The sequence below is a fragment of the Gracilinanus agilis genome, chromosome 1 (genome assembly GCF_016433145.1).
Source record: "Gracilinanus agilis isolate LMUSP501 chromosome 1, AgileGrace, whole genome shotgun sequence".
Taxonomy (NCBI): domain Eukaryota; kingdom Metazoa; phylum Chordata; class Mammalia; order Didelphimorphia; family Didelphidae; genus Gracilinanus; species Gracilinanus agilis.
The window spans coordinates 680,056,625-680,084,508 of NC_058130.1; the positions used below are offsets into that span (position 1 = coordinate 680,056,625).

Genomic DNA, 27,884 nt, shown 5'->3' on the forward strand with positions numbered 1-27,884 from the left:
ATGTCTGGTAATGTACAAAATTCATGGCTAACAAAGCACTTAGGCAGTACTCTGACCCAATAACTAGAGTGAAACAACAACTTGTTCTTCTTGCTGGGGAAGTAGTTACAATATTCATCTAAGTCTATCACAGCTGATCACCCATGAGATTATCACAGATAAAACACAATACCTTCAAAAGGAGATGAGGAATCTAAAGAAAGAAAAACTCAAGGGAAACATTGGCCACTGTCTTTAAGTACTTAGGAGCAGATTTCTTCTGTGTTGTTGATAAGAAATCAAAACTAGTGGTTAGAAGTTAGAAAGGAGGATTCACTTAATCGATATATGCAAAGGCTTTCTAAGTAGAACTGTCTAACAATAGAGTGGGCATATTGTGAAGTAATTAGAAAAAAATAGTAGGACCATGCATGCCCACCTATCATCTACTGCTCCCTTTTACAGGTGCTCAATGAATTCAAGCTGTTTTCTCTTCTAAGTACTCTTTAATTTAAATTTTAAATTTTTATTATTCTGAACTTCACAAAAAAATCAACAAATGTTTACATATGCACAGAATAGAAAAATGAGAATTGTACACAAAACCATCAATCTCTTTTAGCTACAGCTTGTATTTCAATAGAAATTCAAAATATTAGTTTTAAAACTCTCCTACTTTCCTTGGTTTCCAGAATTTCACTGGAGACATTACACACACACACACACACATTTTCCAGCTGTTCAATCATGTGTGACTCTATGTAACTCCATGGAACAGGGGTTTTCTGGGCAAGGATCCTGGAGTGATTTTCCATTTCCTTCTCTAGTGGATCCAGTGAATTCTTTTTGTCAGGCAATGAGAGCTTAAGTGACTTGCCCAGAGACACACAGCTAGGAAATGTCTGAGATTGAATTCAAACAAATATTTCTGACTCCAGGAAGAGTATTCTTAACCACTGAGCTATAGCTGCCTCTATATAGCTCTGTGTGTGTGTGTGTGTGTAATATGACATACCCATACAATAATACTATAATGATCCATTTTTTTCTTTTTTGTGGCACTAATACCTTAGTTACTAATAGCTAATAATCACTAGCATTTATACAATGCTATATACAATATAATTCTTACCATTGTCTTAGAATTGATACTTAATATTAATTCCAAGGCAGAAGAGCAGTTAAGTGACTTGCCCAGGGTCACACAGCCAGGAAATGTCTGAGGCCAGATTTGAACCTAAGACCGCCAGGCTCCAAGCCTAGCTTTCTATCCATTGAGCCACCTAGCTGCCCCTCAGTGCCTTGAGATTTAAAAAGTATGTTATAAATACCATTCATCTTTTTCTCACAACCCTGCCAGGTAGGTACTTTTGTGATCCTCCACCCCTTTTTTTAAATAGAGGAAAAAACTGAGACAAAAGTACTTTGCCCAGAATTGTACAGCTAGGAAGTATCTGAGGCAGAACTTCAATTCAAGGCTTCCTAACTCCGGGTCTAGCACTCAGCTGCTATCTATTTAAAAATATGTACTTCAGGGGGCAGCTGGGTAGCTCAGTGGAGTGAGAGTCAGGCCTAGAGAGGGGAGGTCCTAGGTTCAAACCTGGCCTCAGCCACTTCCCAGCTGTGTGACCCTGGGCAAGTCACTTGACCCCCATTGCCCACCCTTACCAATCTTCCACCTATGAGACAATACACCGAAGTACAAGGGTTTAAAAAAAATATGTACTTCAATGATATCTTAAGGTAACCAAAACAAAAAAAATCACATTAATAATAAAAGTCTCCTAAGGGATAATTCTGAAACACTGATTATTTTGCTTATAGAAATGCTTGGAAATATAAAGGCACAACTCCCTCAGAAACATAGGCTGACCACACAATTCACATTCCAGGCCGCTTTCTGATGTCATCAATAAAGATTAGCAACGTGTTTGGGCTTGGGAGAAGTGGGGAGAAGGAACAAGAATGACTAAATATTGTGTTTATGGAAAGTCTTGAGAATAAAGATCTGTGTATGTGTGTGGTTATCCACACTTGTATATTTGGAGACAGATAAGAAACATACTGTGTCTTGAATCATAATTGTTTTCCTTATGAATGACCACAAAAAGCCCGAAAAGGATAATAATAACCAATAATAATAGCTGACATTTATGTACCAAAAGTATAGCTCTTCTAAATTTTAACTTGGTTTCCTTTGCTAGATTACCATCCACGTGCCATCCCCTAATTGTGAATGTACTCCAGGGGTCAGTCCAGGGTCCTCCCCTCTTCTTTTTATATACTTTCTTCCACAGGCACCTCATTAGTTTCCACAGGTTCAATGATCATCCTTACACAGATTTTCAGATTTATATATACAGCCCTAATGTCTTTCCTAAATTCTAGTTGATTGTCACCAACTGTCTAAAGGGCAAATTAAACTAACTGTCCTGGAAGAAACTCCAACTCAACATGATCCAAACAAAAATATTTTTTCCCCTTTACAAAACTATTCTCTATTTGAACATTCCTATTTCTGCTGATAGCACCAACAATCTTTCAGTTGCTCCAATGAACAACCATGGAGGCATTCTTGACTTCCTACTTGACTTCACCCCAGAAATCCAATTCTGCCATAACATCATCTCTTACTTCTTTCCCCTTTTGGCTATTCAGAGAGCCTTTACCTCTTAATGCTTCTTGCCTGAACTATTCAAACATCCTCCTACGAATGATCTCCTTGATTCATGTTTCTCCCCTCTCCAAGTTCATCCTCCATAGTGTTGCCAAAATGATATATTTTTTTTTTGCTGTTTTTTTAAACCCTTAACTTCTGTGTATTGGCTCCCAGGTGGAAGAGTGGTAAGAGTGGGCAATGGCAGTCAAGTGACTTGCCCAGGGTCACACAGCTGGGAAGTGGCTGAGGCTGGGTTTGAACCTAGGACCTCCCGTCTCTAGGCCTGGCTCTCAATCCACTGAGCTACCCAGCTGCCCCCCTCAAAACAATATTCTTAAACCACAGGTTTGACTAGGCTACTCTATTATTCTATGAACTTTAATGGTTCCTATTACCTCTAAAGATCAAATACAAAGTCCAGTGTTTTATGAGGTTTTTTCTACTTTAGTCTCCTTCATATGCTTTAGTTTATTCCCATCAAATTAACCTTCTTGCTGTTTCACATGTACAATATTCCACACTGGACATCTGCACAGGCTGTCCTGAATGCCTGGAATGCAAATCTCTTTTCTTCTACCTTCTGGAATCCTTAGTTTCCTTCAAAGCTCAGCTCAAATACTACTTTTCTACATGAGCTCTTTTCTGATCTCCTTTCCTCCCCAATCCCAAGAAGGAGTATGAGGAATTTCTGCCCCCCTCAAAAAGACTGCGTGGCTAGGTGGCATAGTGGATGGAGTACTGAGCCCGGAGTCCAGAAGATTCATTTTCCTTAGTTCAAATCTGGACTCAGACACTTCCTAGTTGTGTGATCCTGGCTAAGTCACTTAACCCTATTTGTCTCAGTTCCACATCTGTAAAATGACCTAGAGAAGTAAATGGCAAAACATTTTGCCTAGAAAACCCCAATTGGGGTAATAATCAGACACGACTGAAATGATTGACTAACAATAATAAAAAATAGCTTGTAATTATTTTGTATATATTTTTATTTGGATATGTTGCCCCAACCTACAGAATATAAACTTCTGGAGGTTAAGGGCTGTTTCATTTTTTCCCCTTTTAACTACATAGGAGATACTTAATAAATGTTTGTAGTGTGAGTGATTAGTCAGAAATTAGATGTACAACTAATTATAGAAAGCAAAAAAAAAAAAAAAAAAGGGTTGATATTTGCACCAGCAGGGGGAGTATAGTATTCATACTGATAAGATCAGAGATAGGCTACTGTGGAAAAAACTGAGGATTTAAGTTATAAAGAGACCTGGGTTTTGATCCTGGTTCTGACACTTACTAGCTGTGTAACCGTAGGCAAGTCATTTACCTTCTGAGCTTCAGGCTCCATATACATAAACTAGGAATAATAGTACTTGTGCTACCTACCTATATCATCAGCATCTACATAGACTTTTTAAGATTTGCAAAGTACTTTATTAAAGTTATCTCATTTGATCTTCTCATTTTGATGGTAGGTACTATAATTGTCTTACTTTACAGGCAAGGAAACTGAGACAGGAGATTTTAATCAAGAAATAGTTGGTGACTGAAGTAGGATTTGTACTCAGTTTTTCCTGCCTCTAGGTCCAACATTTTATGCACACACTGTCTTTGAAGCAAAGAGCTGAATGCCATGTTTTTCAGCCTTTAGTTATGAATTTTTTTTATTTTTTCTTTGTTCAAAGTTTTTTTTTTTAAGTGAATCCTATTCTTGACCCAAAGCAAGTTTGGATAATTAAATCTAAAGCTACCAGAAAAAGTCTGAGCTTGCAATAGAAGTGTTTCCATAGCTAATTACAACATGGCTAAGGCAACACAATAATTGCATTTAATTCCTATAGTAGTTTGCATTATCCTTAATGGATCTCTTAAATAACAGTTTTCACATCTATTGAATAATTATTTTCATTCATGCTACTAAAATTCTGTTGATTACTTCATTTCCACTTAGTCTGCTTCCAATTTATTTTTCTTTTGTGATAAAGATTAATGTGATTTCTAACAGTCTGAAATTACTAATGAATCAAGGACTGCATGATGTAAAATATTTCTACTGATTAGCTTTTCTCTGGATACATTTAAAAGAGCTACTCTTGCGGTATTTTATTTCTTTGAAAAATGGAAAGAATGCTTAGTTATAGAAAATATAAATTTTTTTTATCAGTAAGAAAGATTCAGTATCACTATGTTCCTCTAAAAATTATGTTTTTAATGAGGGGTTATCCCTTGATTGGGGAATGGCTGAACCAACTGTGGTATATGATGGTGAAGGAATACTATTGTGCTATAAGGAATGATGAACTGCTTGATTTCTATGTGAATTGGAAAGATCTCCATGAACTGATGAGGAGTGAAATGAGCAGAACCTGGAGAACACCGTATACAGAAAGTGAAGCACTGTAGAATGATCAGACATAATTGACTTTGCTACTAATAGCAATGCAGTGATTCGGGACAATCCAGAGGGACTTATGAGAAAGAATGCTACGAGACAGAACTTTGGGATTAGAAATGAAGAAGAAGACTTTACATTTCACTTGTTTACATGGGTATATGATTTGGGGTTTTGGTTTTAAAAGATTCCTTTATTACAAAAATAAATACTATGGAAATAGGTATTGAGTGATAATTCATGTATAACTCAGTGGAATTGCTTGTCAGCTCTGGGAGGGGAAAGGGAAGAAAGGAGAGAGAGAAAATGAGTCATGTAACCATGGAAAAATATTTTTAAAAATAAATAAAAATTATGTTTTCATTGCTAGTGTATTAAATAGCTTGTTAATTTGGAATGCCCAATGAGATTTTTGATAATTCCACCAGGGGTGAGCTTGAAGTTACCATTGCACTATATGAAGAATGGGGAGATTAAGCCAAAGGAGCCAGGAATGACTTTTAACCCATTTAAAGAACACATTTTTAAGTATTTCAGACATTTTTATTCATCTAAATATAGCACCTGCTATGCTAATCACCAATTTTTTTCTGTAGTAGATGCCTAGACTAGATGAGTTATTAGTCTGAGTTACTATTCTTACTTGAAAATAAGAAAGCTGTACTTTAAATCCTTTGAAATATTGGTAAGCACATTTAACAAATTGGAATATGTTAAAAGAAACCATGTGATATGGCCGTTTAATGCACTGCTGATGTTTACTTGGGAAAGGAAAGACTAAGAGTAAGAATGCCAGATTAGAATTCTAAGGACACAGGTTTGAGTCCCAGGTTGGCTGCTCAGTACCTGTGAGTAAATCCTATGGTCTAAAATGGAGGGTTGTTATTTAAGTAAAAAAGATAATAAAAGATAATGATACAAGGGTCACTTTAAACATTTAAAAGGCCATTGAAGAGAAGGAGAAATAGAGAGCTAATCATTATCATGGACTTAGATCTGCAAGAGACCTTTGAGATTTGATTTTCTCATTTTACAGATGAAGAATTTGAAATAAGGACAGTAAAACTAACTTGCCTAAGGTCATGGTGGGCAGTAAATGTCAGAACAAAGATCCAAATCCAGGTGCTCTGATGCTAAAGTCCTCAAACTTTCTTTTTTTTCTAAACCCTTACTTCCTGCCTTAAAATCAGTAACTATGTATTGATTCTAAGGCAGAAGAGTGTTAAGGGCTAGGAAATGGGAGTTAAGTGATTTTCCCAGGGTCATACAACTACAAAGTGTCTGAGGTCATATTTGAACCCAGGACTTTATATTTCCAGGTCTGGCTCTCTGTCCGGTAAGCCATTTAGCTGCCCTCTTTGAGCACTTTCAACAGTAGTAACACTTGCTTCTTTCTGTTCTGTGTTACTCTATGAGGCAGAACTAATATCAATGGGCAGAAGTAGAAATTTAACTCAATAAACATTTTCTATATAGCTATTACATTTTTATCATGCCAGGGGGGTGGGTGGTGCTGAAAAAGATTAATGAAGATGCAGAGGTGAGCTCACCCTAAGGAAGAATTTTCTGTCAATTTCTATCAATTTTCTACCAAACAACCTTATCAATAAAGGTTGTTCAACCATGAAAGAGTCCTTGCCTCCAGAAGCAGTGAGCTCCCCTTCCCTGTCCCTAGAGGTTAGGTGGCCATGAATGAGAATCATTGTAGAAAGGACTACCCTGGAGACAGTGGTGATCTCTAAAGCCCCTTTTAATTCTTAAGATTTTGTGTGGAACATCAATGAGATGTCACAATCAGGAAAAAGCAAAGGGTTCCATGAAATGACAGTAATATAGTTTGCTGTGCATACTTGGCAGACTAGGAATAAATGTTTATTGAATGAATTGATATTTCCTCTAGTGTCTTTGGTAAATTGCTTTTCATTAGCCGGTACATAGTTTTGACTATTACAATCCACCTTATTCAAGGTAGTACTGATGTAGGAAGCTAACTCGAACCACTATTATTAGTAATGCCTGTAAAATGCCAGGTAAAGCTCATTTGGGGAGATTCCTTTTCATAGTGGAAGAAATATTTGCATTAAGAATGGCTAATTGTAATCTTTTTTACTCACGTGTTGTGTGAATATTTTGTTTTTTGAAGCTTAACTGCTAGTATTCTCTTAAGTTTGTAAGCTAAAAGTTCATGGAAATGAGATTTAGCGGGTGCTGAGGCAGAGAGAAAAACTGTAATAGTAATAACAACAACGGGGTACTGAATTATCACAGTGAATACAAGGCTACAATACACACCAGTCTTTTTGGACAAATATATACCAACTTGTAGCAATGCTATTAACATCAATTTGTATATAGGAAGGAAAAAAGGAAGAAAAGAAGGTGCATTAAATAAATACCTGTTATGTACCAGGGATTGTGTAAATGTTATCTTATTCATTCCTCCTAGCAATCATGAAACAGATGCTACTATTATTTCCATTTTACCCTTGAGGAAACCGACACAAATAGAGGCAAAGTGATTTTCCCACGGTCACAAAGTTAGTAAGTTTTTGAAGCTGAATTTAAACTCAAGTCTTCTTGACTCCAGGTCCAGTTCTTTCTCCTTTGTACCACCTAGCTGCCCTCCCACACCTGTAGGTACACATGCATGCATATGTATAAATTTACATGTACATATAACTCCTTGAAAGGGAAGAAATGATTTGCAAACTGGAAACGTGAAGGAAGGTGGCCTAGCAGTACCAGATATTAAACTATACTATAAAGCAGTGGTCATCAAAACGAGATGGTACTGGCTAAGAGACAGAAGTGAGGATCAGTGGAATAGACTTGGAGTAAATGACATCAGCAAGACAGTGTATGATAAATCCAAAGAGCCTAGCTTTTGGGACAAAAATCCACTATTTGACAAAAACTGCTGGGAAAATTGGAAAACAATATGGGAGAGATTAGGTTTAGATCAACATCTCACACCCTATACCAAGATAAATTCAGAATGGGTGAATGACTTGAATATAAAGAAGAAAACTATAAGTAAATTAGGTGAACACAGAATAGTATACTTGCCAGATCTCTGGGAAAGGAAAGATTTTAAAACCAAGCAAGAGTTAGAAAAAATTACAAAATGTACAATAAATAATTTTGATTACATTACATTAGTTTGTACAAACAAAACCAATGCAATCAAAATTAGAAGGGAATCAACAAATTGGGAAAAAATTTATAACAAAAAACCCTCACAAAGGTCTAATTACTCAAATATATAAGGAGTTAAATCAATTGTACAAAAAATCAAGCCATTCCCCAATTGATAAATGGGCAAGGGACATGAATAGGCAATTTTCAGATAAAGAAATTAAAACTATCAATAAGCACATGAGAAAGTGTTCCAAATCTCTTATAATTAGAGAAATGCAAAGCAGAAGGGTTCTGAGTAAATTTTTTTTCATAGAATGTCAGACTTGTTAGGAACTTTTTAGTAGTCATTTAACCCAAGCCATATATAAACAAGAATCCCCTCTCCAGGGGCAGCTGGGTAGCTCAGTGGATTGAGAGCCAGGCCTAGAGATGGGAGGTCCTAGGTTCAAATCTGGCCTCAGACACTTCCCAGCTGTGTGACCCTGGGCAAGTCACTTAACCCCCATTGCCTAGCCCTTCACTCTTCTGCCTTGGAGCCAACACACAGTATTGAGTCCAAGACGGAAGGTAAGGGTTTAAAAAAAAAAAAAAAAGAATCTCCTCTCCAACATACCAACCAAGTGTTCCTCCAGATGGTACATGAACACCTCTGATGGGGAGAGCAGGGAAATCACTACCTCCCAAGTTAACCCGTTCTACTTTGATGTAGCTCTCATTGTTAAGTTCATTCTTTCATCTAGACTAAATTTTCTTCATTATAACCTTAGTTCTATACAATTTTTTGCAGTTTTCTTTTGTCTTTTTCCTTCCTTTTTTGAACATAGTTCAAATATTAGAGATCTGGAAATTGGAAGTTTTCAGGCTTGGCAGTTACTTAAATTGGGGGTAATCTCAAGTCTTTGGCTTCCATTGAAATTGACTGAATGCCATGGGCTATTTGAAGATTTTATAATTCTATATCTCTTTTGGAGGGGGCCCTCCTTTGCATGCTAACATGCTAACATTTCTTGAGACTGGTGGTTCCCTAAAACCCACATATACATTGAATGTCTGTGTATTCAATTATAATCTTTATGCAGATGATCCTCGGATCTATTTATCAAGTCCTAACTTCTCTATTGACCTCCAGTCTTCTGTTTCCAACTGCCTATTTGAGATCTCATAATGGATTTTCCATTGACATCATAAAATAAAGTATCCAAATTGTACTCATTATCTTCTCCCCCATAACTTTCCTCTTTCCTAATTTCCTTATTACAATTGAGGGCACTCTCTAAGGGTACCTTCCATCTACTTTATAGTTTCTATGCATCTATTCATTTGCATATCAATTCTCCCATTAAAATGGAAGCTCTAGGGGCAGGGATCACTTCTTTAATTTGTAAGTACAGTTCCTGGCACACTAAACCCTTTAAAAAATGCTAGTTGGCTGGATGTTAAATTCAGTCCATTGTTCTAGTATTTCAAGATTGCTTTTGTGCCATGTTTTAAAATTTACATTTGAATTCATAAGCATTTATTCTTTCTCCCACTTACCCCCACTTCACTGAGGAGTGGGAGAACTAAACAAAGATCTGTCCAGATCTTTTGAAATCTCATTTTAGTTATCAATTGTGTTATAAATATTTTTCTCAGTTTTGTGCTATTTCAAAATGTGTTATCTTCTATTTCTACCCTCTATGCCCATTTAGTAAGCATACCACCTCTGTCTCTGTCCAACTGACAAAAATGTTCAAGAGGACACAGCTAAGCAAAGATCTCTGGGGCACTTCCTAGAGACTTCTTCCAAGTTAACACTGAATAAATTTAACTCCTTGTGGAGTCTAAGCATACAACCAATTCTGATGACACCTAACTCACTAATGTCTAGTGTGTGTCTCTCTTTTCTACAAGAAGAGCATGTCAGACTTACACTGTGCTAAAGTGGAGGGAAACAATCCACAGCTATCCTCAGATTTATCAAATTAGTAACTATCAAAAAAAAAGAAAATTATGGGGCAGCGAGGTGACTCAGTGGATAGTCAGGCAGGAAATGGGAGATCATGGGTTTAAATCTGACCTCAGTCATTTCCTAGCTGTATGACCCTGAGCAAGTCACCTAATCCCGGTTGCCTAGCCTTTACCTCTCTTTTGCCTTACAACTGATACTTAGCATCAATTCTAGAACAAAAGGTAAGAGTATTAGGAGGGGAAAAAAAGAAAGAAAATGAGATTTGCCTGGAACAACAGTTTTGATAAAGTAATGCTATGCTGCTTCTTTGTGGTCACTAACTTCCTTGTCTAGAAGTAACCACTCTTTTAGTGAGAAGTTTTAGAATTTTTCTAGGAATCCAAGTTGGGTTCATTAATCTGTAGTTTGTATACTCCATTTCCGGAACAATCCCATTCCTCACCTTTATTTTTTTTTGGGTGGGGGGAAGTCAAGACATTGGCCCTTACCCAATTCTATAATACATTTCCAATTTTCCATGATCCTTCAGAGGTTACTTACAGTGGTTTAACAATCCCTTTGCTGAAGAGAACCAACAAAATGCCATCAATTTCCCTAAAGTTATATATATATATATATTTTCCCCCTTTATCACCTTGTCTATGTTTTAGCTGAGAAAAAAAGACCATGTTATATAATGCAAACTACCTAAAGGAGAAATGAGGAAAAAATATAGGATAACCCTGAAATTGTTTCTACCAGGGGAGAAGAGGTCTTGCTGGTATTTATATGCTTTTCTTTGATTTTTATTTTCTTTTTAAAGAATAGTTATTCTTTTAGCTAAAGTAGAAAGAGTGGAGGTTTATGTCTTTTTTTTTTTTTTCAGAAAGAAAGTATATGTATGTCATCGTCAGAGCAAAGCCTAGAGTCTGAGAGACAGCATCAGGGCTGGAGAATGAGGCCACAGAGCAGAAAAACCAACAAGGTGTCACCAAGTCCTGGAATAGAGCCAAGAGTTGCAGATTTCCCTAAGCCAGCTTCTACAAACTTAGCCAAGAGCCATACTGGAGCCAAAACTAAGCAGAAACAGTCCTGGGATTTCCATAGCTGGAACAATCCAGGGAAGAATGTGGCTGAACTAATAGTTCCCCTAGTTTCTGCCTCCTTTGAGAAGACACCCACTGGGCTCCTTGGGTTTGGTCAATGAAGGGGGTTTCTGTACCTGTCTACTGAGGGAGGAGACAAGATAAAGGAGACTTTGGGCCGTAGGAATCTGGAAGACATGTGAAGAGATGGTCCATAACTGTATCACCACCTGTATATGATTTGCTATCCTAGCTTTTACTGAGTTACCCAGAGATGCATAAAGCAGTATAAATAAGGGCAATATTTGTTAGTTTTGTCATCTTGCTTCAATTCTGAAATATCCTCTCTCCATTTCCCATTGCTTTTATTCCCCCTGAAAAATGAAACATTTTTCCCTCTGATTTTGAGGCTAATACAAATCTGCTGACTTGCTCAACACATTGGAAAATCCAATTAAAATAATGAGCCAGCTCCTAGCAGTTAAGTAAGTGACTCCCTGGTATAAATTAAGCATTCTGTGAAGTGTATTAACGCTTTCGTGCCACAAGAGAGCCATTTATTGCACTGGAGGTTATTCCATCTGAAATTGGGCCCTTATAGTAACTTACTGATTAGACAGGCTCCATCTGACCTAATAAGTACACTGAAGCCTATTTGAATTTAATTGCTTATAGATTAGGGGAAAACAAAATCTGACCACGGACTGTAGGGGAAATTATAATAAAAATTTTATTTCATTTTTTGAGGAATACTAAAAGATCTGAAATAGGCAAGTGCTGATGTTACTAAATCACCCAGCCTTATGTTCAAATGCCCTACAAATCACAATACTGCAGTTCTATTATTATAGTCAGATTTAGGACTAAATATTAAGGTAGGCAGCCCTCCCTCTCCCCAAAAAGGTATGACACTCCTGGGGACATAATGATGGACATACTTTAGTGACTGCTTCTAAATGCATATTTTTTACAATGCTAATATATTGTACTTTCCTCTAATATACAAATATTTCAAAACTTCAAGGAATATGGAAATAATGTAGTTGCTCTGATTAGTTAAGATAAATGCATTAGAATAAAAACTTTATTCTGCAGTAACAAACAAGGCAGCTAGATGGTGCAGTGGATAGTGTCAGGACTGGAGGCATCTTCCTGATTTCAAATCTGACCTCAGACACTAACTAGCAGTGACTGGACCCTGAGCAAGCCAGCAAGCCATTTAACCCTGTTTACCTTGGTTTCTTCATGTCTAAAATGAGCTGGAAAAAGAAATGGGAAACCAATCCAGTATCTCTGCCATGAAAACTCCAAATGGAGTTAAGAAGAGTCAGACATGACTTTAACAAATGAATAATAAAACAACCAAGGTGTTTCCCACCCCCACCCCCCAAAGGTAAGAAGTTGAATGACTTTCAAACCTTTCTAGAGTAGACAAATTATTCCTCCCAGCTCTAACTGCATTTGCCAAAGTAATCAGAGCTGGCAAGGCAATAGCACGAGATCTATGACAACTTTCAAGTTGTCTTACTTCCCCTTTTAGCATTAGTTTTCCTCATCTTGAAGTTCCAGGCTCACTCCAACTTACTCCTTCAACAGAAATTCAGATTTGGAAGGGGAAAAAAAACAATTACTTATTAAGCATCTACCACATGTCAGGAACTGTGCTAAATAGGCCCATTACAAATAGTATCTCATTTGATTCTCACAACAACCCCGTAAGGCAGGAGCTATTGTTATTCACATTTTATAGTTGAAGAAACTAAAGAGTTAAAGCTTAAATGGCTTGCCCAGGGAAATACAGCCAAAAAGTGTTTTTGTCCAACCCATACATTAAGAAGAATCCCTTCTTCTTCTTAGCCATCAGTTTTCCCTTGAAGATGTCTACAGATGGGGATTCTAACCTTTTCAGGTAGCCATTATACTCTTGGATAGCTCCATTAGGCAACGGTTCCTTAAATCAAGCCCAAACCTTCCTATTTGCAGTTTCTATTCACTGTTCTTCCTTTTTGTCACCTAGTAAAACAAGGAGGTCAGGGCAGCTAGGTGGCACAAGTGGAGTCAGAAAGATGGAAGCTCAAATCTGGCCTTAGACACTTAATAGCTGTGTGACGCCGAGCAATTCACGTAACGCTGTTTGTCTCAGTTTCCTCATCTGTAAAATAAACCAGAGATGGAAATGGCAAACCACTCAGGTATCTTTGCCAAGAAAACCTCAAAGGGAGTCAACAAAGAACTGAACACGACTGAAATAGCTATATGACAATAAAAACCAAGGAGACTAATTGAATCATTTTACCATTGCCACTATCATGTGTTTCTTCTCTAATTGTCCCCAGTTCATTCAATCAATCTCATATGGTATGATCTCCAGGCTCTTCCCCATTATGGTCACTCCTCTAAATACCTTCCTTCCTCAAAAGTAGCTCCCAAAGCTTGAACACCAAATACCAGATAGGGTCTGACAACAAGAATAAAGTCTGGATTTCAGACCAATCATAAGATCAACTCTGGTAGTACTATCAAGTAGAACTTACTAAAGGCCACAGCACAATAAAAGCTAAAAAGTACTATTGATAAAAGCTCTTGCTTCCCAACTTATTTTTTTGTAGATATTTAATTTTACACTAGTGACATGTAGTAATAATTTTCCACATAAGTTTTCTGAAGTTATATGATCCAAATGGCCTCCCTCCTTCCTTTCTCTCCCCCATCCCAGAGATGGAAAGCAATATGATCTGAGTTATATGTGTATTATCATACAAAACATATTTCCATATTGCTCATTTTTGTAAGAGAATAATCACATAAAACCAAAACCTCAAAATAAAAAACCAAATAAACTAAAGTGAAAAATAATATGCTTTGATCTGCATTCCAACTTTAATAGTTCTTCTCTGGAGTTCCAATTTTCTGAAGTTCTAGCCACAGGAGTGTCTCTTGGCTGGGAGATTCTTTAATAAGTGGGACTATCCTGGAGCCTAAACCCAGAAGTTCTATATAGAAGTTAGCACTTCCCCTGGGCTTTTAGAATTGTCCTCAAGAGTTTGAGGTGGCACCCCCAGATGCTTCACAGTATATGGTTGTTCTAAAAGACATTCTAACAGGTAGCCTCCACTGGACTATAGGATTGGTACCACTAAAACCTTAGACTCTGCCTCCAAAAATAACTTAAACTTTGCCAGGCAGCATTTTAATTTATCTTGCTCAGAATCAGGTCTCCCTGTCCCTTTCTGGGTATCTCTTCCAAATAATGCCTCCAAATTCACACTACCCTAATGTCTCCCTTCTATTTACTGTTTCTTCTTTTTAAATTCAGGGAGCATTTTGCTTTCTTCTAATTATATCTGTTGTATCTAGCATCATATCTGGCACATAATAAGCATTTCATAAATGTTCTATCATGTAAGTCTCCTATAGATCTTGGTTTCCTAATAGAAAGAATGAGAGGGCTGTTTAAAGTGATTTCTCAAGTTCCTTGAAGACCCCAAATCCTATGATTGATGTGATACCAAGAGTTTTGGGGTAATGGAAAATAAAATAATGAAGGGATATGAAGTGGAAAAGATAATTAAAATCTAGATATAGAGTTTGATGATACCTTAGAGGTCCTCTATTCTAGAGGTGTTGAATTCAAATAGCAAAAGGATCCCTGCCAGTCACATATTACCTTAGAAAACTCCAAATTGACACATTATCTATGTTGTATTTGTATTTATTTTGTAAATCATTTCCCAATTACATTTTAATCTGGTTTAGGCCATTACAAAAAGGAGTTGTGCCTGAAGCTGACTTAAAGATCAACACATTTGCTCTAGTCCAAACCCCTCATTTTATGGATAGGAAGTGGAAGCCAAGAGATTAAGTGATGTTTCCAGGTTGGTAAATAACAGAAACAGAATTTAAACCCTGCCTTTGACTCCAAATTGGGCATTTTCCATTCTGTGGTACTGCTGTCATCAAATTGATATAGAGATTGTATCTTACTTATACACAGTTGTTTGCATGTTATCTTGCCCATTAGCCTGAGTTCTTTTAGAACAGAGACTGTTTTTTGCCTTTTTCTGTATCCTCAGTGCTGAGCACAGTGCCTGGAGCAAAATGGATGCATTTTACCTTGATTGGTTGATTTAGAAAGTGACTCAATCTTTCCCATTCTCCATAATGCTTTGGGGTTGGGAGCCAACAAAAAAGACCCACTTTTAGAAGTCATTGAGCATTTTATGACGTTCAATTCAGAATCAGTGATAAATAAGCTAAATCTACATATACATACATGTATAGTAAAAGCCCAACTATAGTTTTTTACTAAGTTTGGGAAGTGAAAAGACTGCTACTAGTCATAGAATTTCAAATGGTTCTTGCCCAATATCACAGGGCAGGAGAGTAGAGATTTGAAATCAAATTCTCATAATAATGGCTTCCCACATCAAAGGAGGTTTAATTTTGTTAACACTGATTCTGGATGAAGAGGGGTAGGGAGAAGGCAGAACACATGCCTCACTTGAGACATGTGCAATAGTTATACTTTTGGATAAAGACAAATAATAAAGATAAAACACATTGCAAGTTTTATTTATGCGGTGATTATAAGTAATATTGCTTCCTTTGAGAGAACCCAAGTAATGTTATAGCCTAGAGACACACGAAGGAGTTATAATCAGTCAGTTTTATATTCAGAAAAACATTATAGATTAGGTTGGTTATCTAGCCAGGGGATTTATAAATGGAAGTGACTTTTAGAACCACCAATGTAGAACTGCTGAACCTCTTCTTTTTACAGATGAAGGGAACTAACTTGGCCAAAGTTCATACAACTAGTAAAGATCACAGTGTGGACTTGAACCCAGGTCTTTTGTCTCCATATAAAAAGTTTTCTTTCTACTCTACAAGAGAATTAAATTCCTTTATTTTACATATGAAGAAAGAGAAGCCCAGAGAATAAAAGTATCTCAGTTAGTGACAGCATTATAATCCAGTACTCCCAATCTTCCTTCCTCCTATATGTAGTGGGCTCTCAAAAATTAGTTAATTTTAATAATGTTAAATAAATTAAATAAAATTTAAAAAATAACATTTTTATTATTAAAATGTTAGAGAAGGAGATAAGGAAACAACATTGCTATAGCCCTTTATTGTTGACCCAGGAGAATTCTGGCTCTTACACAGGCCAGACTGGACATTTTTGGCCCAGGAATTTATACTTCAAAGACAGAATTATAAGAAAAACAAGGGCAATAAAGTCCAAATGGGTTGTTCTGCTATATAACTTTTTTTACTATAGTGATTTGAAAAAAGGCCTTATAAGCTTTTCAGATGACACAAAAAACCAAGCGGTATTGCTAATATATTGGATGACAGACAAGATCTAAAAAAGATTTCAATAAGATTATCCATTGGATGTAAAAAGAAACATATATGTTTGGGGTATGGCTTATATGGGAATTTGTTTTGCCAAACTATGCAGGTAGGCATTGATGGATTTATTTTTCTTTCTTTTCCTCTTAAGAAAACAATTGTTCTGGGGGGTGGAGAGGACAAATTTTCTAAAAAGGACAGAACACTGGGACAAATCTAGAATAAGACAGAGTTTAAATGGAATAAATGGGTTAACTTCTGTTTTAAAAAATCATCTGCATCAGGGACAGCTAATTAGCTCAACAAATTGAAAGTCAGGCCTAGAGACAGGAGATCCTATGTTCAAATCTGGCCTCAGACACTTCCTAGTGTATAATTTTTGTATAATTCAAGATTTAAAAAAAATTTTTGAGAGTAATTTCAGGAAAAGAAACTTGCTAACTCCTCAAATCGAGAAAGTGAACTGTTTGGAGAAGGTGCCATGGGGAAGCCTACAGAAATCATACACTGCATCAAAAAAATCCAGAATGAGCTTTGGGATATAGTAAATTGAACTGGGCGGTGGGGATTGAACACATTTACTCTAAATGTAAACTCTTATGCCAAAGGGGATTGCCCCCAATTGGCTTTTTGTCAATGCGCCTACCAACCATTGGTTTTGCTCTTTTTTTCTTTTATTTCCCGCTTATCCCCAAATTATTGTAATTTCTCCTTTACTAGAAGTACATATAATATTGCACTTTCTAAGGAGAAACTTACTAGAGATCTTGAGAGATATAAGCTGGTTATGTGAAATGATTCATAGGGGAGACTAGGCATGTAAATCTGGGAGATTTCAACATGCTTGCCTCCCAATGGAATCACAGGGGGGATTATGTAGATAGAGTTCACTCTTCAAGGCTTATTGGGCCCAGCTCATCTTACCCAGCATTTCATTTGCATGCTTACTCTGTATGTGGGAGGGATGGAGTATAAAAGTTTTGGTGTGGCACCTCCTTGTCTCTCTATTTCCTGGAACATGGCTAGAGAACCTGGCTGAGAGCCAGGCAAGAGAATCCACACACATGGTCAGTTAGGCTTTAATGTACTTTCTCTATTTTTAGTGATTATTAATAAAACTCTATGGAAAATTAAGAACCTGGAGTTATTGATATTGATTTAAATTTTACACTAGTTGTGTGACCCTGGACAAGTTACTAAACCCCATTGTCTATAGCTCTTACTGCTCTTCTGCTTTGGAACCAATACACAGTATTGATTTTAAGACGGAAGGTAAGGGTTTAAAAGAGGGGTAGGCAGGGGCACATAGTAGTTCACTCGAAACAATGCCTTGCCAAGATCATATCTGAAGTACTGTGTTCAATTCTCAACACGTTTTAGAAAGAATGTTGATAAGTTGCAACTAGACGGCATTGTGGATAGAACCATGGGCCTGGAGCTAGGAATATCTGAATGTGAATCCTGCCTCTGCCATTTATTAGCTGTGTGAACCTGGTGTCACTTAAACTCTGTGACTCTGCTTCCTCATCTGTAAAATGTGGATAAAAATAGTAACTACCTCAAAGGATTCTTTCAAGGATCAAACAAGACCGTTAATACAATGAATGTGTTTTATAAACCTTAGAGTGTTGTTATTATTATTATTATTATTATTATTGTTATAACAATTTGGAAAGTATTATTCTCAACCAAGACAGTGAAGGGCCTAGTGATCATGCCATATGAAGACTAGTTGGGGGAACAGGGGATGTTTAGCCTGAGGGCACAATGAGTATCTTCGAGTATATGAAGATCTGTCAAATGAAAGAGGAGCTTGGGTAGAAATTGTAGGTAGGGAAGATTTAGGATCAATGAAAGGAAGAACCTCTAAACAATCAGAGCTGTCTAGCAAAGGAAGGAGCAGTTTCAAAAGGTAATTAATGACTTTGTCTTAATAAAAGTATTCAAGGAAAGGCTCTTGAGGCAACTGGCAGAAGACTCTTGTTCAGGTACAGTTTAGGCTGGATGGTCTCTGAAAGCCTGACATTCTGTAATTCTGTAAGAGCCAGGTAAAATAAGTTTCAAGCAAGATCAGGGTACCAACTAAATATATATGTATATATAAATAATCTGTAGGGTATAATTCAAGTAACAATTGCAATAATATTGGCAAGTTCATATGGACAAATATGGGTGGGTGTGAAAGCATCCGGAAGAATAAGAGCCACTCAATTTAAAATAATTTAATTGATTTAGTTTCATTCCATTTAAGTACACAAAATGGTGCATTGCAACTAAGATCATTTTGTGCATCTGAGCCTCAGAGTTAAAAATGAAAATAATATTTTTTCTTTGGTTTTATACAGTTCTCAGCTTTTTCTGAAGGTAATTAGTATGTTGTGGAATGAACTTTACCAGCAGGGGAAAGAGAGGTTAGATTTTTATGACAGAGATAAATAGGAACATGATTTTTATTTAGTATCTGAGATAAGTAGAACAGCAAAAAAATTATAGCTATATGATATTTTGAGAAAATACCCCAATTTAATATTATTCATACTATCATGCTATGTTTATAGATCAGGAACTGATTAATGGATGAGAACAAGTATTTATTAAGTGTCTGTGGTGTGCCAGGTATTGTGATGGGTGATGGAGAAGCAAAACATGAAACAATACCCACTTTAAGGAATTGATACTCTAATGGGAAGTCAACATGCTCATCTATAAGCATATAGAGAAGCATAAAAAATAGGTAGAAAGTGGGGGGAATGAGGAAAAGATTTGTCTAGAAGGCAGTATCTTTATCTAGAAGATAGTGTCTTTTTTATTTTGTATTTAATTATTTACTTTTGCCTCATTTTATTTTCACAACAACTCTGTAATATAAAGTGGGGGCTATTATTACCCCCATTTTATAGTGAAGGAAGTTGGCTGAAAGATGTCAACTGACTTGTTCATGGCCAGATAGTAAATGCCTAAGGCTGGATATATGAACTCAGTTCTTCTTGACTCAAAACCCAGTAATCTTATCCATTATTCCACCAGCTGCCTTTAATTGAGGGATTTTTCTGAAGCAGAGGTGAGAAGGGATGACATTCCAGTTAATAGAGGACCAATGAAGTGGTATGAAGATAGGAATGGCAATGCAAAATGAAACTGGGAAGAAAGATTAAGGCCAGGATGGAAAAGCCCCTATAAACCAAAAAGATTCATTTACATTTTATCCTGGGGGAAACAGGGAGCCCCTGGAGTTTACTGATTAGGGGACTGACATGATCAGATCTGCATTTAAGGAAAATCTGTTGAGGCAGAGAGACCAATTGGGAAAGCACCATAAGAGTTTAAGTGATGGCCTCAGACACTTCCCAGCTGTGTGACCCTGGGCAAGTCACTTGAACCCCACTGCCCACCCTTACCACTCTTCCACCAAGGAGTCAATACACAGAAGTTAATGGGCTTAAAATAAATAAATAAATATTTTTTAAAAAAAGAGTTTAAGTGAGAGATGATGAAGGCTCCTGAGGTAGATGCAGATGTATGGAAGTAGAAATGTTAAGAGCTGGCAAATGATGGGTTATATGGGGGTGAGGAACAGAGATGAGTCAAGGACAACACTCAAGCTGAAAATCTGGAAGACTGGAAGAATGGTGAGGTCTTGAAGAGAACTAAGAAAGCAGGAAAATTTCTCTTTTGAATATGTTGAGTTGGAGAAGTATCCAGCACATTCAATTTTAAATGTTCAACAGGAAATGAAGAAGAGTTTGGACTAAATGACCAATGCTTGGTATGGTGCCTAATAAATGCTTGCTGGCATTGAATGAAATTGAATAGTTTTTTAACTTCTTTCATACTTTAGAGTTAATGCTCTCTTTGACCTCTAAACACAGACTCCTAGACTTTGAAGAAGATACAAAAATCATCTTTACAACATTCAATTCAATCCCACAAGGATTTTTAGGTACCGTTTTGGGTCCGATGTTATGCTAGGGGAGCTGAGGATGTAAAGACAAAAATGGAAGATAAAAGTTCTTGTCTTCAAAGAGATTACTTGTTATTGAAGGGAACCCATGCAGGATTACACTTTAACAGATTTAGGGCCTCATCGAATGATATTGGAAACCATCCAATCAAACCTTCCACATTTTATAGATGAGGCATTGAATTTACATATAAATACTAACAGAGCTGGGATTAGAAACCAGACCCTGTGACTCCAAATCAGGGCTCTAGTCATTGAAATGTGCACACAGAAAAGTAAATGCAAAGTATAAATAATAATGATAGCCAATATTTAAAGAGCATTTTAATGTTTGCAAAGCACTAGACAAATATTGTCCCATTTGACTCCTACAACAACCCTAGGAAGAAGGTGCTCATTAGTTCCATTTTCAAATGGAGAAACTGAGGCAGACAGGTTAAGTAACTTGCCCAGAGTCACAGAAATAATAAGTGTTTGAGTTTGGATTTGTACTCAGGTCTTCTTGACTCCAGGGCCAATGCTTTATCCATGGTACCACCTAGCCATCTCTGAAAACATATTTGACAAAGTAAATACTCGGGCAGATAAGTGGCACAGTAGATAGATCATCATGCCTGGAATCCAGAAGACCTGGGTTCAAATCTGACTTCAGTCACTGTGTGACACTGGGCAAGTCGTTTAACCCTGATTGCTTAGACTTACTGCTCTTCAGTAAGTCTTAGAGTTGATACCTACTATTGATTTTAAGAGTGATGGTAGAAATTAAAAAAAAAATCTAGCCTGAGAAAGAGGGAAATAGCCTTTACATCTTATTTTGATCAAAGACCCTATCCCCTGTCCTTCTGTCTTAGAATTGTTACTAGGAAAGAAAGTAAAGTTTTAAAAATGAATACAAACTAAGTTGAGTCCAATGGGGTTGGGAAATGTTACTTCAGCCAGCCACTGCTGAAGAATCAAGAAAGACTTCATTTAGGCATTTAGGAGGTGGCATATGAGTTGAGACTAGAAGGGAGGCGAAAATTGCAAGAGATAGAGAGGAAGAGATTCCAAGTGTTGGAGAATACAACGCAAAAGCATAAATGAAAGTGAAAGATGGAATGTCAGTTTGTAGAGCCAGGTGAGCTGGACCATAGCATGCATGGGAGGGGATAATGTGAAATCAGTCCAAAAAGATAAGATGGAGCTAGACGGTGCCAAACAGAGTTGTTGGTATTTTAACCTAGTCAGTGAACCTTCTGAGCAAAGGAGTGACCCATGTTTCCAGAATATCAATGGTGGCTCTATGGAGTCTGGATAGCAGAGACTGGAAGCAAAAAGACTAACTGGAGGCTATTGCCATGTAAGGTGAGAAATACTAAAGCCTGGAACATCCCCTGATTGGTGGTCACACGGTCCCTGGATCAGATACCTCCAGTGATGGGAAATTCAGTATTTTATTCACTAGGCAGCTTATTCCATTTCAAAAACACTGTTTTAAAGTTCTTCATATCAAACTGATATCTGGTTTCCTGTAACTCCCACATTTTGGTTCTACTTTAATCGACATTTCACAGTTTCTGAATGAATCATGATCAACTCTCAGAACCTCTAATTACCAGTTTTCATGGATGTCTTCTACAATTTTCAAGGTTTAAACTAGAAGGATACCAAAGAGTCAGTGATATTAAATCACATTTTTCCTGCTTTAATTAAACATCTCTATCACAGAGCTAATCATTGCCATATACTATACTATACTTCAAGGCCCCATGATTTCATCAGTGTGTATACTCTCTCCTCTGCAGATGTAGACAGTTACCCTACTATAATTAAGTAGGTAGTCTTAGTGAGTTGCTAGAGCTAAAAGAAAAATCATGACCCAACATCTGGGAATGGAGTTCTTCTTATTTAGATATGCTGATATGCAGATAAAAGCCACATAATGCATTGACAAACCACTATTCAAAGCCTACCCTATCTGAAAGGCCCCATTAGAATAGAGACTCTGCTGGTGTAGCTTCTGGGAGTCCAAGGTCACCTTGAGGACATCAAGACTTTAGTGGAAGCATTGCTGTGTTTTAGATGGCAAGTCAAGAAACAAGCATTTTTGAAATGCTTGCTATACGCAGAGTGTCATGCTAATAACCAAAAGGGATGTAACAAAACAAAGCATAACAAAATCAAAAAATTGCTAAAACAGGAGTCTCTCTAATGGGGGATACAAAATACCAGTAACTACATACAGTCAAGATATACATGAGATATACTGGAGGGAATCTCAGGGGGATTGCAGTAGGAGTTGGAAAGGATCCCTACACTATGTGGTTATTTAAACTGAGACTTCAAGGATGCAGGGAAGCTGGAAGATAGTGATGAGGAGGGAGAGAGAACATTTCTGGCACAGGGGACAACCTAGGAAAAAGTATTGTTATGGGCAAGGAATAGCAAAAAGGCTAATATCGCCAAATCACAGAGTAATTCTGGTCTTAGTACACTGTTTACAACATACTATAGTAGATAAGGAGGACAGCTTTGGACTTAAGAAGATTTTCCTCTGGCAAATCTTACATAACCAAGGTAAAGTGTTACTTAACCTCTCAAAGGCCAGGGCAACTCTCTTTGATTGTAAATTGCCGAAAAAACTGCCTATTTGCTTCAGCAAAGGGGATTTCCACAAAAGAAGTTTTCTTCAGACCAATGAAATCATAGATCTGGATCAAAAAACTAGCCTAACTGGAACAGCGAGGTGGCTGGGACAGAGAGCCAGGAGTGGAGATAGGAGGTCCTTGATTCAAATCTGGCTTCTGACACTCTCTGAGCAAGTCACTTAATCTCACATGCTGATCATCTGCCTTGGAACTGATACTTAGTATTGATTTTAAGAGAGATGGTAGAGGTTGAAAAATAAAAATTAAAAAAAAAACTTGTCTGAAAAAGGGGGAAACAGGCCTTACATCTTATTTTTGATGGAAGGGAGATATATTACTTAAAGATAGTAAAATTCAGAATTGATCCAGATGGCCACCTCATAGTTGAAACCAACAATTTACATTTCTATAGCACTCTGCAATTTTTAGAAAAAAAAATCAAACCTGTAATGGTAAGCCCCACTTTATTGAAGTGTCCCTTAATACTAACTGGCAGCCAGGTATAATGATTCATGCCTAAATCCCTGCTCCCTGGGGAGGATCAGCTTGGTGGATTCTGAAACTCAGGAGATTTAAGGTGCAGTAGAGCTAAAGGCTATCTGGTGGGTATGTATACTAAGTCTGCATCAATATGGCAAAATTCCCAGGAACAGCCAGCCACTATTAGGCTGCCTAAGAGTGAAATGGTCCAATTCCAAAATGAAGGAAGTCAAAGTTTTCATGCAGATCAGCACTGAGTTTGGGCTCATGAATTGCTACCTCACTCCCAGCTTGGGTAAAATAAGGAAACTGTCTCAGAACAAAATAAAAAACACTAATTAGTAACAAAGCTTGACAGAACATGATGTGAAATCTGACAGATCAAAGGTTTTATCTTTTCAGCCGTAGTTCAACATTAGGTAAAAAGATGAAACTTCTCGTGTATAATATAGCATAGAACATATGGAACAGTTCAGAGATCCCATGTTCTTCTAGCTTACTTTTAGCTATGAGAGAGAGAGAGAGAGAGAGAAAGAGAAAGAAATAGAAGGAGTTGAGATCTAACTGATATGAAGCTAACCTCATAAACTTGTACTTTTTTCAACTATCTCTAAAAATCTGTCCTGAAGGTAGGGAAAAAAAACCCAGAAAAATTAAAAGGGGGAAAAAAAAGCCTCCACAATCTAACCACAATGCCTCCATAGTTGGAGACTGCAAACAGGAAATACTCTACAGCTGGAGAAATCTTTGCTTTACTTCAACGGTTCTGAAGCAATAACTGCTCTTTAACCATTTTAAAAAAAGGATCCCAACTCTTATGTAAACTACAGGAGACTTCCAAAAACTTAGCTTGGAGAAGAAACCAATGAAAGGCATTAAAGGCCTGGCAAAGCTTTAAAGCATCTGGGCACCTCCCACTATTTAAAAAGAGGTATTCTTGGTCTCTGTCTCTCTCTGTCTCTCTGTCTCTCTCTTCCACTTTATTAAGCAATTGTTAAGGAGGATATGCATTAAGATAGTTTTCCTTGATGATATTTCCTTTGAAATATATTGATTCCAAGCCACTATTTATTCCCTTCCTGTCCCCATTTTGTGGTTTTGGAAATCAAACTAATACAATTCTCTGTTCACTCGCCTGCTCTTTCAGTGAGGTCACAGACAGTAATGGCATAATTCAGGCAGCCACGTGAGCTAAGAAGCATTTAGTAATACTTTTTTACTTCTCTTTTAAAATATTCTTTTCAAGAACAAAATAACTTTAAAATACAAGAGGCCAGAAATGGTGGTTTGAGTCAGTAATCCTTGCTACTCAAGAGGTTAAGGCTGGTGGATCTCTTGAGCTCAAGAGTTCTGTGCTACAGTGAATGGTTAAGCTAACTGGGTATCTGCACTAAGTTTAGCACTAATCTAGTGAGCCCCCAGACTGGGGGACCACTAGAATGCCTAAGGAAGAATGAAATAGCCCAAATTAGAAACAGAGCCATTAAAAGTTCCTCTGCAAATCACAGTGAGATTGGGCCCATGAGTACCCCCTGTATTTCATGTCTGGGAGAGAAAGGAAGATAAATAGATATACTTAAAACACTATAGTCTAATGGGGGGAAAAATAAACCAAACCAACCACTTGACAGGTATACAAGAGACCTCTGAGCTGGTTCTAGCAGTTTACCTAATCAGGCAAGTGGCAGCTCACATTAGAGCTTAATAACATGATGATAGAGACAAAGTAGATATTATTATCTCCTCTTTACTTAACAAGGTTCTAAGGGTAAGGGGAAAAGTGACTAGCTGAGGTCATAGTGCTGGTATGTGACAGAGACACAATTCATATCAAAGTCTCTTATAAGAATAATCCTTGCATTATGCCATGGCATCTCTGTTACTTAAACCAGTGCAGCCATCCCAACTTACTTTTATTTTGTACCTACTGTGTGCCAAACAGTGGTGATAAAATGGAAAGCAAGAACAAAGATCCAGTCCCTGCTCTCAAGGAGCTCCTAATCTAATGTAAAAAATTGGATGTAGTCTCAAAGGGTAGGCAGTAGAGTGGAAGGAGCACTAGACCTTAGAGTCTAGTTTAGAGGACCTAGGTTTAAATATGGATTACTGATGAATAGCTGGGTTTCCTTTGGAAAGTCCCTTCACCTTTCTGAACCTCAGGTTCTCATCTGTAAAATGAGGGGAATGAACTAGATGACCTTCTAAAGTGCATTCCCCTAAACAAACAAATAAAGTGCATTCTAGCTCCAAAAACTGGTAATCTCATTACCTTAATTAAGTGCTCTGTTTTCTAGCTGACATTCCAGGGGATGTCATACTCTCCTGACCAAGGGTAATATGAAAGCAATGATCATTCTTAGATAAGAAGAAAGAATGGACAGAAAACCAAAGAGTTATTGTATTTATGGTTAGGTTATTTAGGATATCTAGTCTCAAGATCTAGACCTTGAAGAAACCTTAAAGGTTAATCTGTCCAATCTTCTTGTTTTACAGATGGGGAAACTGAGGCCTTGAGACCTTAAAAGCACTGGTCCTTTATATATAGTGGAACCACAAAATAAGGGTGTGATTCTAGGCACTGTTACCCATTGGGTAATTTGGGGCAAGTTACTAAACCTCTGACCCTCTATTTCCTCATTTGTACAATGGAGAAAACAATACTTGCTTTGCCTACCTCGTGAAGGAAGCACACTGAAATATGAACTTCTATTGCCATCACCGCAGGTCTCCACCTTTCAGAACAGAACTGTAGAACTGGAAAGCCTCTTAAAAATCATTCAACCCAATTCACTCATTTTATCAATTAGGGAAACATAGCTTAAGGACACAAACCAAGCTTGTCCAGGCTCGCCTAGCTAGTGAGTGGCAGCACTGATATCAGAACTTAAAGCTCTCAATTTCAAAGTTCCGTGTTCATTTTAAACTTCACTATGATATATTCCAGCGGCTACACTCATTTCATTTCTAACAGACGGAGGGACATGCATATGCACAATTTTCATAACACCCGATGCTACAAATATTCAGGAGGGCAGAAAGGATTACAATGCACTGTATCACAGTGGGACAACGCATTGCTCTCCTTGTCGAGGAGAGCTGATTCAGAAAGAGGATAGGTTTATCAAGAATAGCTGATACTTATAGGAAAAAAGATGAGGTGAAAGGAAAACAAAGACCATGATGGCAAGGAAAATTTCTAGACAGGGAGACCCCATAGGGGAAGGTACCTCATAGGGGAAGGTGCAGAGCCCCTTCAGTAAGAGCTGAAAGCTCCCCCTTTTGGGAAATTGAATACTGAGCTAACACAGCCAGGAGGAGCTGAAGCAAGAGGGTGCTGGCTTCCTGAGGGTCTGTGACAAAGGCACAGCTGGGTCCTCCTCAAGGAGGAATGAAGCCACTACGGCAAGGTCTCAGTAGGCTGAAGGTTTTTTTGGAATTGTCCCATCATAGAATATGAAGCAGCTGCCAGCAGCTAGCTGCTGACTTAAATTTAAATTAAATTAAAAAATTATTAAAAATAAAAGTCTGAATGATAAACTAAGGACAATGAAAACAATGAACAGCCTTAACTTCATCATCTACTACTGCTACCACTACCACCACCACTTCCACTACTGCTACCACCACCACCACTAAACTAAACTAAAGTTAGGGATAGCCTAGTCGGAGGATAGAACATTAGACCTGAAATCGGGAAGATCTGAATTCAAATGCAGCCTCAGACACTTCCTAGCTGAGTGACCCTGGGCAAGTCACTTAACCCCAATTGCCTATCCCTTATCCTTCTTCCTTGGAACTGATACTTGATATCTGAGACAGAAGAGTTTTTAAAAAGTCTTCTAGCCCAATTCCCTCTTCTTAGTGATGAAATAACTAGGTTTGGAAAGGCAAAGTACTCAAAGTCACACAGACATCAAGCAATAGTGATGGTATCTTGGACCCAACTCACTCCAATCCCAGCCCCATAATGACTACCTCTGGCAGAACTTTATAGTCACAAAGGGATTTCCCTTCATCCTCACCTCTGTCCTGTGACATAGGGAGACTAGTGGTTTTCTTCACCTCCCTGACAAGGACAATGAAGTTCTGGGGAAGTTCTGGGGAAAGGGAAAGCAAAAGAAAAAGGAAAAGTAATAGGAGAGAAGAAAAGGAAGGAAAAATGGGCAATGGAAAAAAAGGTAGGTCTTTCATGGAAAATGGTGAAGTTAATTTATTATTTTTTTAAAACAGTGACTACATCTAGCATCACTCCAGGAAGTCAGTGCCTATAATGCACTGATTACA

The 27,884-nt window shown here is 37.5% G+C and overlaps 1 protein-coding gene across 1 annotated transcript in view; it reads right to left on the reverse strand.

Annotated features, from left to right (window-relative positions):
* ASAP1 (ArfGAP with SH3 domain, ankyrin repeat and PH domain 1) overlaps window positions 1-27,884 on the reverse strand; it is a 400,440-nt gene that overhangs the window by 152,743 nt on the left and 219,813 nt on the right.